Source organism: Camellia sinensis, chromosome 2 (assembly GCF_055761805.1).
Source record: "Camellia sinensis isolate YWXY chromosome 2, ASM5576180v1, whole genome shotgun sequence".
Taxonomy (NCBI): domain Eukaryota; kingdom Viridiplantae; phylum Streptophyta; class Magnoliopsida; order Ericales; family Theaceae; genus Camellia; species Camellia sinensis.
The window spans coordinates 26,539,701-26,556,003 of NC_138962.1; the positions used below are offsets into that span (position 1 = coordinate 26,539,701).

The 16,303-nt window shown below is 37.2% G+C and overlaps 1 long non-coding RNA gene and 2 pseudogenes across 3 annotated transcripts; 2 read left to right on the plus strand and 1 right to left on the minus strand.

The window, feature by feature from the left end:
* The first annotated feature begins 1,889 nt into the window (after window positions 1-1,889).
* LOC145819931 (BURP domain-containing protein BNM2A-like) lies at window positions 1,890-3,787 on the plus strand (annotated as a pseudogene). Its single transcript, XR_014360718.1, has 2 exons — window positions 1,890-2,071; window positions 2,770-3,787. The product of XR_014360718.1 is annotated as a BURP domain-containing protein BNM2A-like (transcript).
* Window positions 3,788-4,277: 490 nt separating this feature from the next.
* LOC114274289 (uncharacterized) lies at window positions 4,278-12,218 on the minus strand. Its single transcript, XR_014360719.1, has 2 exons — window positions 12,081-12,218; window positions 4,278-4,917 (listed from the first exon to the last, which is right to left on the minus strand). It is a non-coding gene; the product is annotated as an uncharacterized LOC114274289 (long non-coding RNA).
* Window positions 12,219-13,150: 932 nt separating this feature from the next.
* Window positions 13,151-15,986, plus strand: LOC114274288 (BURP domain protein USPL1-like; annotated as a pseudogene). Its single transcript, XR_003633358.2, has 3 exons — window positions 13,151-13,291; window positions 14,265-14,352; window positions 15,010-15,986. The product of XR_003633358.2 is annotated as a BURP domain protein USPL1-like (transcript).
* Window positions 15,987-16,303: the final 317 nt, after the last annotated feature.

Below are 16,303 nucleotides of genomic sequence, written 5' to 3' on the forward strand. Positions count from 1 at the left end.
CTCAAAACAACTCCAAAGCTTCAAGAACAAACCTCTGGCCCTTCAAGAACCAAGAAAAGGTGTAACACTATGTGTTTGTGTACAATAGTAAGCCTAAACACACACTAAACACAAGAGGAAGAGAGATATAGAGCTAGGATATAGACAAACCGTAACCCTAGAACTCAAACCCTAAAAATGGCTGTCTAAAATGTCTAACCCCTTTCAACAAGAGAGAAGACCTCTCTTTATAGAGATTTTTGTCTTGTAAAGCTTACAAGACAAGCTTCTAAAGAGAGAGATCCCTCCATACACGTGTATGGAGGGGAGCCAAATGCAAGACAGCTGTGTCAAAATATCTGCAAAAGCAGATGCATAGTAGTCGGCCGGCCAAAGATGCAATTGACCAAAAAAAGATAGCCGACCGGCCATCTATAGTGCCGGCCGGCCAAATATTTGGCCGGTGGCCACAAAACACAGCCGATGGCCTCAAGCCACGGCCGGTGATGGGTGAGGATGGTCTACAAGCCCTACCCTGCCTCTCAAAGGCAAAACACAAGTGTTTGGTGTCAAACTAAGAACAAAATAGTCGAGTCGAGAGGTCCTGCGACGAGGCGCGCTGCCAAGGCTTCCGGGAACTCAAGACGAACACAAACATGGATTATCACCGAGTGTTCAAACGGTGACGTCCAAGTCTTGAGGACGGTCAAAAATGGGGTGTCTATACCAGTCTGGCCGACGTCTTTCACTCCGTGATTCTAAGTTTCTGCGTTGCATTCGTCTCCTGTGATATCAAGGTCAATAGGTCTCCCACTCCCAGCAGGAGTGTCGTCCCCAATCTTTTCCTTCTGTCTGTTACTGGCTATCTATTCTACTTTCTTTCCCACAGACGGCGCCAAATTGTGTGAGTGATTTTTCGATCACACTGCCCAACTCAGTATTCAGCTGGAGAACACTGGCAGAATAGATGATACCTGGCTAACCTGTAACAGAAAGAAAAGATTCCGGCGGTGGTTTGTCCACCCGGGTGCATTCCGACGATCAAGTCAGTAGAGTGGTTGAACATGACCATCTACAATAAAGAAAAAGTAATGTTTAAATATTTGTTTAGGGAATATATTACATATAGAGTGGTTGTGGTGTAGTGGTTGGTGTGCATGGATTAAAGGTCAAGGGTTTGAGGCCTGGGGGGTGCAAGATGAGAGAATTATTTTTTTAAAAATTTGAACCTATTTACGGCAGTAAAGAACCGCCGTTTTTGGTCGACTTTTAACAACGGTAATTTACCATTTTACGACGGTTGTACCTTTTCCGACACGAGTATAAACGGCGGTCTTAAATTACCGCCGTTAAAAGCTATAACGGCAGTTTTACATCCTTTAACGGCGGTAAAAAACCGCCGCTAAAGTCCAATTTTGGCGTAGTGTAAGAGTTTTAAAAACCAAATATTTTGGTAAAAATTTTGTTACAAAAGACATTTAGATACCAATTTCTATCGTCACGAGGATAGTCGCTAAAAGATCGTCCCGAAAAGTAAAAACAAGGCTTTTAGTGACAAAATTTTTAAAATGTCACTAATAAATAGATTTTTAGGGATAAAATAATTTGGTCTGAAAATACTTTTTTTTTTTAGACAAAAAATTTGTTCCCAAAAAGATAATAATTAATCACTAATGTCTAATTTTTGTTGCTAAAAATATAATAACGACACTTTTCGTAACAAAATTATTTGGTTCCCAAAAATAATTTTGCCTCTAAATTTTAGTTTCTAAAACCTTAATTTTTTGTAGTGGTAATAGGAAAATGAAAGGATAAAGAAATCAGGATAGTGGATTTATAAAAGTATTTTCTAATTTTTAAATTTTTTCTTGAATAATCAAAAAGTTCTCCTTGGATTTTATAATAAAAAAATCTCCTTGATGGAGGCGTCCTTTTGCAAATTGGATCTGCATGCTTTATCCATATTGAATTGGCTGACTTCCTAATACTCTGTTTGTAGAAGAAGAAACTGAGAAGAGCTTAAGGGAAAGAAGAAAAGATGGCCATTGGATACGCTTCTTGGAGCGTCTTGCTTTATCTACTTCTTGTGATAGTAATATCTAAGGTATACATGTCTACTTCTTATGCAGTAGTAGTATCATGTAGTAGTTGTTGTTAACTCTTTTTATTTTTTTATTTGAAATCTTTTACACTGTCAGTTCCAAGCCCGGATAAGGAAGAAGGTTGTGTGTTAAGTAGCCTAGCATGTAAAAATTCTCATAAAACCCTTGTGAACATAAATCCTAATAAAAACATGTGAGTATGGTTTGACGAGGTAATTGTTGTTGTTGTTGTCGTTATTTGTGTTCTTGTTCTTGCTCTTCTTGGTACTTTGGTCGACATTTTCATGTGAAAGTTGGGATTCCTTTTGTCTTCATGAAAGGAAATGATAATAGTACTGGCAGTTGTTGTTGCTGTTCAATTCGTAGTATTTTATCTTTTATACCAGGCCTGGATAAGGACGGTTGTGTGTTTGGGAGCAGGACAACAAGTAAAATTCCAGTCCGTTCTCTTATGAAAGTAATCTTGATATGACTATGCATGTATGATTTGGTTTAGTAGTTGCTATTTCTGTTGTTAGAGGGATTTCAGAACACATGGAAGTTTAAATTATATCATTACATCAAGAATTATTTTCAGTTTATTATCAAAGTTTGAAGAAACATTCTAGCATTGGATGTTTTCTTTACCTCTTTTTCAATACCATGCTTACGCAGAACTTTAACAAATTGCTAGTTCTTATTTTTGCAGAGTCCTCATGGAATTGGAGCCATGAAGATGATTCCCAAAGATGATTTGGTCGATGATCTTCATCACAATGTGATAAATACTTTAAAATATCCCATGATTGATAACCAAGAAGATCATGCTCATGCTCATAATGAGATACATACAGATCATATTCATGCGCATTCATCATCACACATGGATCACATGACCCTTCACTAATTGTGTTCTTCTTTTTGGAAGACCTAAAGGTAGGAAAAAGAATTCCCATTTACTTCCCAAAGAGAGACCCTTCTTCCTCTCCTCATTTCCTACCCAAAGAGGAATCCGATTCCGTTCCTTTCTCACTAGAACAACTTCCAAATCTTCTTCAAATCTTTTCCTTCCCTCAAGGCTCTCCACAAGCCCAAGCCATGGAAAGCACACTTAGACAATGTGAGGTCAAACCCATCAAAGGAGAGTCAAAAACATGTGTCACATCACTAGAATCCATGCCTGATTTCGTACGTGTCATGCTCGGATTAGAGAGCGAATTCAAAGTTGTATCAACTATCCACTTCACAGAATCAACCACCATTCTTTAAAATTACACTATCCTAGAAGATCCTCTAGAAATTTCTGGTCCCAATAAGATGGTGGCATGTCATACCATGCCTTACCCATATGCGATTTTCTATTGTCATTACCAAGAGAGCGAAAGCAAGGTCTTTAAGGTCTTTTTGGGGGGTGTAAATGGAGACAGGGTTGAAGCGGTTGCTGTTTGCCACATTGATACCTCTCAGTGGAGCCCTGGTCATGTGTCGTTTCAAGTACTCGGAATTGAGCCAGGGTCCTCCCCAGTCTGCCATTTCTTCCCATCTGATAATCTTGTGTGGATTGCATCATCTACTTTAATTAGTTATATGTAGTTTGCATGTAATCACTGAGATCCTTGCACTTTGATTTACAATCTTACTTGTGTGCATGTCCAGTGAAATGAAGATCGTGTTATGCAAGTGTTTTATGATTTAAGAATGTCTGTAATAAAATAATTGGGACCTATGGCAGCTATTTCTGCTTCCATTTTTCTATTTTGTTGCAGTTTCTTAAGCTAATTAGACTTATTCAGCTGGTTCAAGTATTCTAAGGTAGTTCTAAATCATATGGGCATGTTTGGTTGTATTTTCATTTTTTGTATGTGTACTCATTTTCTGAAAAACTGTTTTTGGTTATATAGTCATCCATTTGAGTTGAATATTCCTATATCTAGGCAGAACCATATTACAAAACGCTTTTTTATTTATTTATTATACTAATAGATTGATAATAGCTAGCGTGGTGCTTATGCTGACAGGTTCTTGTATACATAGACTGGTTGCCTTTTGCATTGTTAATGCTGATGTAGTGTAATATATATTCACATCCGTAAAAAATAGTTTGGTTGCTAATTAATTGCTATTTTTGTAAGAAGTTGTCGCCTATCTCTTTCTTTCTGTCTACGTGCACACACGCGGATGCTCAAACACAGGGATAAGATAAGAGGGGAGAAAAACAATGAAATCGTATTGTTGCCTCAATACATTTTTCTGATATTTTTTCGTTAAATCTCTACGAACATCATTTTTTAAACTACAATGAATATCAAAAGCAACAATCTTAACAGCCTCTTCGCATACAGGGGCAAAACTGCTTATATCTGACCCTTTACAGACCCTTTAGTGGCAGGAGGTTCATGGCCTGCCCCTGTGAAAAATATTTTCCATTGGCAATTCTCACAAGCTTTCAACAGATACCATTACGGACACACAGTTTAAGCAAGACTAAAATGAAGCATACTTAGGTGTCTATTCTAAGCTAGTTTACGATACAAAAAATGCATATATATATGATCTTTCTGCGCTTGATTATACTCGGGAAACTTTATCCGGGGCTTGACAGGTTTAACAGATGATTGAATCATCTCTCCTTGATCTGAATCAATTTCATGTCCCTGCTTCAAGTCCTCCTTGACAATGTGGCTGTGATAAAGTATATGATTAGGCCTAGTATCGAAAGCCTTGTTGAAGTGTTCCATGTTTATGGTCTCAGAAGAAGATGAATCTCCATGGACAAGTTCTTCAATCGCTTTAGGTATGGGCTTGCCTTTCATCACGCTCTTCCAATAGTCTGTCTCGCATTGCTGAAATTGACAAACTGACAAGGAAGAAGAGTGAGTTCATATATCACACATGAATGTACAATCTTTAGAAAATAAATGGTAAGACGATTTACATGTGTACATAAATTAAATTGTTTAGGAATGTTTGTTTACCAAGAAAAGCAACAAAAGGAGGAAGAAGGCAGAAGGAGTTCTCATGTCTGCACTTGATGGAAAAGTAAAATTCGAGGTTACAACTTTATTTTCTTGACTCCTAGACCTCTGACTTGGTATTTATAGACTATTTCAATGGGAGTTACAAAACACGAAAGATAAAAAAAACTCATTTGAAAACTCAAAGCAAACTGAGGTACAAAATCTACACTACTGTTCTGAGTATCTTTTAGATACATAGCATCTCTGTATTAGTACAAAACTAAATTATTGAGAGAGAGAGAGAGAGAGAGAGAATGGTTTGATTCCATTAGGGGTGGGATCTGGGCAAACATGTGATGCTTACTCATTTTATTCTTGGTAGAAGTGGCAGATAACTTTGACCCAATTTCACCTGTTTTAGATGACTACTTCACCTTGGCATGAACATTTTAGAAAGAAATGTAGTGTACACCAATCAAAGGGCAGTTGATTAAAATAATGGTTAATTACACGAAAACCCCTCTCAACTATTAATAAATATTACTTTACCCCTCCTTTATAAATTTATACATATTGACACCTTTTTAACTTTGAAAACCTTACAAATACACTCCTTTTGGAGGTGATTTGGGTGATTTGAAAGGGATGAAAGTGTTACATTTTCATGATTGAATGAATGGGTCAAAATGTATGGATTTATAGATGAGGGGTAGTGATATTACCTAATTGTTAAGGGGTGTTAGTGTAATTAACCCTTAAAATAATCTAGTAATAAAGTCAACTCTTGAAGAGACCCCCATTTTGAGGACCATCTGTCCTTGTATTCAGAATGCAAGGCATCTGGGGATGATGATGAGCTTTAAGGACTTCCTCTCACAATGTTATTTTTTTTTAAATGACAGCATATGCTAATCCAAGCAAGATTAGAAGCATCTTGAGTTATAATATTGCTACAATGACTTTATACAACATGAAAAAAAAAAAAAAAAAAAAAAAAAATTGTACAAGGCACTTTCCTAGATGTTGTTCATGTCCGTGATCATGTTGAGAAATTCAGTAATGAGATAACAATCTTGTTCAGTAGCATTTCAAAGTTTTATTTTTTATTTTTTCAAAGCAAAGCAAGAACATAATACATTCATTATTAGACTAAGGGGATTTCATCTCTAATCTAGAGCGTTGACTCCCCTTTATGATCACATATTGTAAGTTTTTTTATTTTTTATTTTTAGAGGATATGTATGTGGCACCTCAATTGTTGATTCTGAAACATTTTTCGAACTTACTATATATATGGGGTAGGTTTGTTATGGTCCTATATTATTTATATTGTTAGATCATTCATGTAGTCAAAATGATTGAATTCTATAACCTAATCAAGAAATAATTAATTGCACTTCCTAGATGAATCTATTGGTAAATGTCAACCAATCAAGGCATGGAAGAAGTATGTCTGACCAATCTACAGTTGAATACCATCTGACTAGCAAGTGGGTATGCAATATATATATATATATACACACAAATATACAGTGCTCTAGCAGTGGGAGGGGACAAAATATGTATAATTTTTTATTCTTTAAAAAAAAAAGTGGCTCTTATTCCTTCATGCGAAGTATCTTTCTATTGCAATGAAGTTTTTTAATGTCTTTGAAGAATCAAAGTTTTGTAAACCTTTTGGTTTGTACCTGTAGAAGTGTACAGAACATGATCATCAAACTGCCTTAAATTTTTGAAAAATAGAATTTTAATTATGGGCTAGAAGACAGAATATGTAACCTTAGTAGTTGAAGAAATTTTTTTTGAGGCATTGCTCTCACACAACCTGTACTGTTCTATTACATTGCAAGTCGCAAGAAATGTTTGACTTAAAAAGATGTACTTTATACCAAGTCATAGCCAAAAAAATAATAATAATAATAATTGAAATAGGGGATATATATTTTACTTAAAATTTTTAGTTCATATTTATAGTTTTTTTGTATGTCATTGTGAGTCCCATCAAATTTTAAATATAACAAGTCTTATATGAACACATATAATGATGTAGATAAACTAAGATCTAAAATAAAATCATCAAATACATCTGGTGACAAATATTATTTTATGTGTTGTCTAGAGTTTATCTTCTCAATTTTCATGTGCTTATTCAATCATTTTGTACCCATGATTAATGATGAACTCCAAATGCAAATCAAGAATCAAATTGACAGAGAGAAGACAAATGGGGCTAGTGAGAGAAACCAAGTTCTACTCCAATCACAATGTATATTCTTTATTCCAAAAACTCAGTACAAATGGGTATTACACCTCTTATTTATAGACTTCAACTAATAGGCTATTTAATACACTTAACCTAACTATATTCTACTACATCAGACTCTCCCTCTTTTAAGAAACTTGTCCTCAAGTTTAAGTAGCAACGAAGTGTGCTCAATGTAACAACATGCATTGAATCTGAGGCGAGGAATAGACCTGCATCTCCATGCTCAACACAAACATATCTCTCTCAACTCATCCTTCCTTGAACACAGGTAACTACATCCTTAGCTAAACAGCCATAGGTGCAGACTGATAACCTCCATCATGTGTCCATACACTCTTGCTAAAGCTTGGACAAATCTCCATTTTCTTGAGCCTTCATCTCTAATTGGCACACTGGTGCAGAGACATACTCATTCAATCGGAATGAGACCAACAGATTGGCAAAAGGATAGTTTCCAAAGCCACGGTGAAGAGTGAGACAAAAGATGAAAGGATCGACTATGCATCCGCTAGGTAAGAACCATGTATGAGAAGCTAATCACGAGCGAGAATACTGCAATGCATTATTCCTTTTGTCCCTTAGACACAACCAGCAAGTTAGCATCACTTCCTGTAACTAAGTCACATAAAGTTTTATTAGTAAAGGTGACGTGAATAGAGTTTTTGGAACTCTATAAGATAGAGAATTCTAAACATAGTGCTCTATGTAGCCTAGTTGAGAATGGAAAGAAATTTCCAATATCCTAGGGACAGTGGGAGCGATGTGCCTACTAATGGATTACTCCATTAGAGAAGAATACTCTACATTCTTAGTTGCGTGGTAGCAAATGTAAAAATTTTCCTCGTCATCACTGGGTGATTAAGAGGGAAACATTCACGATTGCTCCGCAAGATGATAAAGAGCCTAGGATAATGCCAAAGGCTCTAGTCCCCTATTTTTAATAAGTGGATCAATGTTGCGCGATTAAGACAAAGTCTTTGAGGATTAATCATTTCTATAATTTGGTTGACTTTCCATTATGACGCAAAACTGTTTTAAATTTATGCGTAATTTGGATAGTCATTGTTGAGGCATAAGGCTCGCTAGATACCGAAAAGTCGCACCATTGAGGAAAGTGTAGACCATGAGAAGACTTCCTCCTAGGGAGTGAAGTTATTTTGACTTAGGCTATGATTGACATAAGTTCGGAACATTGATTTGTGGACATTGTGACCAGATTTCTCGTTAGAGAATTGGATAAGTATATCCGTAGGGATTTACCTTCTGCTTTTATGGTGAAAAGTTAGGAGAGCAAAAAGGTTGCTAGTTCCAATAAATCTTTTACAGCTAAAACAGTTATCCAAATAGTGGTTCTTAGATTTCGTCAAGCCATGATAGGCAAACGATGATCGATGAAGACCACTGAGGCATGATCAATGGTCCAAAAGAAGTTTTTCCTTACTTAGTCATTATGAGCCAGGAATTTATAAGGTTGTCGCCACCTAGGATGGGCAGTCCTCTATTTTAGATATGATGGACATGGGTGATGTAATTTATATGCTCGGATGTACGATCCTTAGGGATTGTTTTAGGAAAATTCTCGGTTTGTCTTCCATGACTTACATAAGGAATATTCTAGAACGATTCTAGATGCAAAATTGCAAACCCATTGACTTACCTATCGGTAAAAACCAGAGCCTTAGCTATTGAGTGAATCCTCGGATTGTCTTTGGGAGGAACAGATGACCTATATTCCTTGATCTTTTCTTTGTTGTGGGAGCCTAAAGTACGCTATGTGGGCGTATTCGGCATGATAAGTGTTATCTTTGGTAAATGGTCAACTGAGTTGTTTAGACATTGACCTTGCTCATTAGACTGTGGATAAAATGCTTTCCTAGTAGTATATTAATTTGCTCATTGTAAGATTTAATGCGCTAGTTGGGCGCATCTGTGCTAGTTGGGCGCACTAAGAATGAACGCAAATTGGTCACCAAAATATCTTTAGAGAGGTTATTGCGCAAGAGGTAGTGATCTTAAATTACTTCATATGAGGCGCACATGGTGGATTCCGTTGTATATACTTATCGCAAGAGGTGCTGATAAGGCTTATGTTTGGAATCTATAATTGCGCAACCTGTGTTTTTTTTTTAAATCGATCACTTATTTTGAGATGATGGGATGTTGACACTATTATGGTTTGTGTCATAATGATTAGCAGATGATGATGTCAGCAGGCAAGATTGGCTCACTCACACGAGCAATCGCCCTTGGCGCTTGGGAGCGAGCAAGGATGAGACTAGTGATATTTTTATTTGGAGCCAAGAGAGGCTTAAATAATCCACTATGCATGTCGCCTTGGTTACAACCAAGAAGAGGTCGTGTTAAGGACCAAACATGGATGTTAGTACCCACTTTCCATGTTGTGCCTGTTATAATTAGCCAGATGCGAGATCTCATTTGGCACCTAGAAGGCGAGCAAATAGAGAATTCGGGTTAGGCGCTAGAAAGCGACTAGACTAATATCTGCACAATGTATCGAGTATGACGTCACACTTTATGGAAGAGTTACTCCACTGTAGCATGTATTCATACTATATGTGCTTGGCGACCGAGTAATGAGGTGAGAGAATGGATCACTGCTTCCTCACCGTGTAAGTCTTACGTGTCATTATTGATATAACTTTCATTTATGTACCCTTTTGTGACTTTTGACTATGTCATAAGGTAAGGGGTTGATGTTCTGCTACTTTGGTATGTTGCCTGCGGTCATGCATGATTCGGCCTTAAGGGACATCACTGGGAAAGCGGTCAATCCTAAACTAAATGGCATGAGTGCAAAGGGAAGATCATCTAGTATTACACCACTATTGTATATTCACTGCCGGCAACTCACATCGCTCTGTATGAGAGGCGAATTGAGTGTGAATATATTGCAAGAATTGAGAGGGTCAAACATGCTCTTTTTGAGGGATTAGAGATGTTTTTAGACCGGAGTAATTAGATGGGTCTGGGGTATATGAGACACTATTTCTGTTCTTTTTGGGTTGATGTCTCTATGTTGGCTCATTTTGAGTTTCTAGTATAGAGCTCCCACATGCAAGTGTTCTCAGCAGTCGCACGGTGCAGTGGCTAGTATGAGATTGTTTATTTTTTTGGGAGATTGAGATAGAGATGTGGCAGTGTCATGCCAACTCATGTGCGAGTGAGAGATGTTAGTAATGGGCGTCCATGTGGCATGACCATTTGTATTTGAATTTGAATCTTATCCAAATAGGTTTTGAAATTGAATTCAAACCTATTTAGGATAACCACTCAGGATACAAATATGAAAAATCTAGAAATCCCCTAGATGTTGATTTGTGATTATGTATCAATTTAAAGCAGAATATAACAATCCCAATCAAACAATCAAACAATCAAGACAAAGAGACACAACAATTTTAACGTGGAAAAAACCACAATTGGACACCTCCAACTGTGATAAAAAAAAACCACGGGCAACAGCCACAAGAACAATCCACTAAGAAGATTTAAAGGAATTACACAGGTATACTCTCAATTACCTAGCGAATCCACAACGCCTAATTGAACCAACCTTTATGTGCCTCTTCCAACCCCATCTTCACCACGGAATTGTCTTTCTGATGAGCCACTCCGGATTCCACCAAAGCTTCAGGCTCGAATTCTTCAGAATCCACAACTGAAGAATAACTCTCTCTTTTGTGTATAACAAACAAACCTTTGATGTACTCTCTTTAGATCATGAGTTGAATACTCAATAAAAACATCAAAGAAAACTCCCAAAGTATCCCCAGATATAAACCCTAGAAACCAAAAAGAAGATCTGGAGCCGTTCTCCTAAAATCTGACCCAACACGCGAATTTATAGAATCTGTCCCGCGATCTCCGCTCGAGCTCAACACAGCCCGCTCGAGCGGACTGACCAAAAACTGCATGCGAACAAACTGAGATGCGCTCGAGCGTAGGAGCATCCGCTCGAGCGTAAAATCACACATTCCAGTATTTTTACAGGCGACTGCAGAGTTGCTGAGAGCTTCCAATCCCCGCTCGAGCGTCCCTTTCCCCGCTCGAGCGGGACGGCCAAAAATGGAAAAACTGGAAAAAAATAACATGATCGGACAGGCAACTTTGAATGCATTTTTGCATTTTGCTTCGGGGGCGCTGCCCCTCGACCCCGCCGTGGCGCTGCCCCGGACCCGCCAAGGGGCGCTGCCCCCTGGACCCCCGCGAGCTGACCGGGCAGCTCGATCCCCGTCATAATCAGCGAAGTGGCAATCTTCAATGCTTTAGCATCACAAACTTCTCTGAATGGCACAATTCGGGTTGGATTCGCATCTAAACACTCATAGCCTTACTGAAATAAAAGTGCGAATAAAATTACAACTCAAAGGAGTTTTGTCAAACGGGTGTGCCAAGAAATAAAACCTAACAAAATATTATCTCTATTAACTGATATGGATAGATAATAATAACATATTATATATCTGGTATGTGGGTTATGAGTGAAAAAGAGAGAAACAACGTATGATCTGAGTTTTACCTATATACTGATTATCTCCCAAAAAACAACGATCAAGTCATTTGCACTGTGATTTGTGTGGGTGATAATATCACTTCACTGCTGGGTTGGTTTATCAGATTTTGAAAACACGTAATTTACACACGAGGTTCTATCATCTAAAGGTATGATATAAATATTTTATCCGCTGCATTTTTTATACTTTATTTACACTTCCATCGTCATACTCAACTCAAGCCAATGTCCAAAGGAGGCATGTAGAAGTAGGAAACACTTACCACTTCAAATAATCTCTTTGAAGCCTTCAAAAATTTCAATGGCGGCTTGTAATGTGACAAGTCATCCACCCATCTGCTTCAACTCATCTCATTGATTATGACTTCGATTTGGAGTAGCATCATGGCTTCCTTCCAATTGAGAGATTCATCATAGTATATTCACCCAAATTTGCAACATAACCTCTATTGCGTCTATCTCTACAATCTCGATCTCGACACTGATACAAAATTATAACTCACAATACAACACTTAGCAGATCCAAGACAACAAACCATCAGTAAGCCCATTGATTGAAATCCAAGCTTGTCGCCAAGCCTCGAAGACAATATTGGAAATAAGATCAAAAGTCGGAGAGCAGATTCAATTCGCAGAATTCAAGCAATGGACTAAACTCAAGACACCTCAAATCTGTTGACAAGATCACAAATCCAATCACCACTGCTAGGGCTTTGTGAAATCCCAATCACGATTGTTAAATTGACTGAAAACACTCTATTTCAGTTCGCCAAGGCGAAGCACAGGTGAGATCAAAGTCGCGAATCTTCAGCGTAGGCTCCATCTGTCGGATCTGAACCAGGAACTTTGAATCGAGTTCAGTTCTTAACCAATGATCAAGCTCGCATTTGAATAGGAGCTTGAGATGAGTTCGGATCTGAAAAAAAGGAACTTCCAAATGAATTTGTATCTCGACCAGGGAGTCAGATCTCAATGATCGATCGTGGTTGGCTAGGGCTTCTATAAACTAGAAGATCACGAATCGACTTCATACTTCAAAGCGATTAGATCACAATGGTCGTCTCCTGGGCTCCTGATAGATCCAATCAAGTTAGGGCTTCGAACTGGCGTCGAACTCGAATCTCGAATGAAGGCTTCAATTTCCTGACAGATTTGAATCAAATTCAAGGCTTCGCAGGAGATCACTAACCAGCTAGGGTTCATATGGTTGATTCAACGATTGCAACACGAGATTCAACCCAGAGTAGAAGGTTGAACTGCAATTAAACTTAGATTTGAAGTTGTGGAGATGCGATTTCACTTTGAGTCTCGATGTGATTTCTCAAGTCGATTTCATAGATTGACTGGCGATGTGTTCGCTATTGAGAATGGAGGTTGACTTCGCAGATTCTTGGTTCACTTCGAACGAAATTTGAGATCTCTAGCTGCTGCGACTGAGATTTTTTGTGGGCAACTGACTCAAGCCAGTTTCTAGGTAATGAATCTTGAAAATTTAGAAGGTTGCGATCCAAACTCTTTGCTCTGATACCAAATGATGAACTCCAAATGCAAATCAAGAATCAAATTGAGAGATACGGGCTAGATTGAGAAACAAAGTTTTACTCCAATTACAATGTATATTTTTTATTCTAAAAATTAAGTACAAATGTGTATTACATTCCCTACTTATAAACTACAACTAATAGGTTATTTAATACACTTAACCTAACTATATTCTACTACATCAATTATTAATATAGCTTTGTCAATTTTCAAAACCAGAAGAATGAATAGCTTTTGACTTCTTAAAATTGGATTTGTATAATGAGCTAGGCTACAAATTCAAATAGAAGAAGCTTTTTCAAGATTAGTGTGCATGAAAGGGACTAAAGTCGGAAAAAAAAAAAAAAAGGATATAGAAAAAGCTGCATTAGCTTGTGCTATATATGGAGAGCTAGGTCATCCTTAGGTTTCGGTGTTTGACTTCTTAGCAATAGATTTTATCAATGACCTAAGCTACAATTTTCAATAGGAGAAGATTAGTGTACATGAAAGAGACTAAAGTAATAAGAGGGAAAAAAAAAAAAAACCAAGGAAAGAGAATAGCAAAATATGCATCAGTTTGTGCTATAAATGGAGAGTTTTGTTAGGTGATAAATTATTTAGTGGTTCATATGCAGTAGATAGTCCTTCACATCATTCAGCAAATGCTACATAACTCTATGTAGATGACACTCACTATTAGAGCCCACAAAGTGATACGACCACTGTGAAGATGTTGAGATGTCTATTTGTGATTAGTATAGCGCTATGTACAATGCTCTAGAGCACCAAGTTAATTTTTGGGTTAGGCTCTGTTACTTGGTAAGAGCAACTTAACAAATTTTGGTTTCACCTCCTATCTTGAAATGGGCAAATAATTAGAGGATTGGTCAGTTTATGACTTAGTCCAATCCCTTTTGTTTCAGAGACAGAAGAAGATCAAAAGAAAGAGAAGAGATGGGTTCTAGGTTTGCTTCTTGCAGATTCATCTTTTATGTTCTGCTTGTTTCTCAGGTAATAATGGCCCTTCCATTTTTCTGATTGTTTTAGCTTAATTTCAGCTGTTTCTTTTCTTCTTCTTTTTTTTTTTTTTCCAGCTTTGTTTGTTTGTTTGTTTTTTTTTTTTTTGTTTTTGTATGTTGTTTTTCTGTTTGTTGTTTTGTGTTTTCTTCTTCCCCTCTTTCTTGTTGGATGAACAAAAACAGAAACACACACAAAAAAAATTAATTGAATTTAAAAAAATGTACACTTTCCATGATATACCATTCATCTATCAATCATTCAATTGTACATAATTTTGAAAAAATGTTCTTGTATTTCTCTAGTCTCTCAGCTAAGCTCATGCTCATTGGAAATTTCTAAATTTTTCTCCAAAATCAAGCAAGTTCTATATCTTGTCGTGGATGGTTTAGTATTTTTACAAAAATGCTATGCTTCCATGAAAAAATAACTAGAAAAGTACTCAAAATTTGAATCTGTTCCTCTATGGTGTGCCGTGGATCATACACAGAATAAATTTGATCCACGCATTTCAAATTTGGACACTTTTCGGTTCATTTATTCTAACTACGTATCATTGTTGGTGTTTTTAGTATAAATTTTTCTAAGGTTAATTTGAAAACTATAATTTGTTTTTCTTTGAAACTAATTCTTCTATGATTTTAATCACAGTGCACCCACACCAATTGCATCAGAGAGATTACAGAGAAAACCTGGAAAGATGCTAACAAAGAGGCATCTGATTTGCAACAAACTGCCATTGATGATGATCTTCAAATTTTCTTCACTGTTGACAATCTAAAAGTTGGGAAAACAATTTCCATCTATTTCCTCATCAAAGACCCTTCAACCACCCCTCACATACTCACTAGAGAAGAAGCCAATTCAATCCCTTCCTCATCATCAAAACTTCCACAGATTCTTGACTTTTTCTCATTCTCCAAACACTCCCCACAGGCCAAAGCAATGCAATACACACCCTCTCAATGTGAGCTTGAACCCTTAAAAGGAGAGACTAAATTTTGTGCTACCTCCTTAGAATTCATGCTTGACTCGGCTCGTGGCGTGTTTGGTCCAAAAACAAAATTCAGAGTTCTAATCACCAAGTACCTGTCAAGCCACAATGCTGTTTTGCAAAACTATTTTGGATGTGGCGAAAGAGATTGTAACTCCAAAAATGGTGGCTTGTCATGCCATGCCTTACCCTTAAGCTGTTTTTTACTGTCACGGGCAAGAGAGTGATCACAGAGTGTTTGAGGTGGCGCTGTGTGGTGGCAAGGATGGGGAGAGAGTGGAAGCTGTTGGTGTTTGCCACATGGATATGTCGGAGTGGGACCCGGATCACGCGGCGTTTCAGGTTCTCAGGACTCGGCCTAGACAGTCTTCTTTCTGTCATTTTTTCCCAGCTGATAATCTTGTTTGGGTTGCATCACCTGATCTAGTTAGTTAGTAATTATCTGAATTGTGCTTGGATATATGGTGAACACCAGTATATGTAAAAAAGGGTTATTTATAATATGGTTGATGATGTTGTGTTTGTTTTAATTTAAGAGAAGTGAACCTTAAACACAGATCTAATTATTCTATGGCGTATCATAGGATTGTGTGTCTGTTCAATAACAAGCCACGTGCCCCATTATTTGAGTCCATTGAATAATTTTTTGTAAGAATAAAAAAGGGATTGTAATTAGTGAAAAGTATCAAAGTACTTGCAAAAATATAAACATGTAAGTGGAATATGTGGGCTGATTGCAAATAAGGTCAAATTTCATTTTCACCAGAACACATACCTATTTGCACCTTCATGTATTTTTACAATTTTCACTGATTTGCAATATATATGTGTGTGACGCTATTGGCATGAACATTTCCAGAACAAAGAACTTTGCCACAGATTTTGAGAAGTCTAGCACAAATATGTGACTTATATTCCAGTTATCTAAAAATTTTAAATAAATAAATGAAA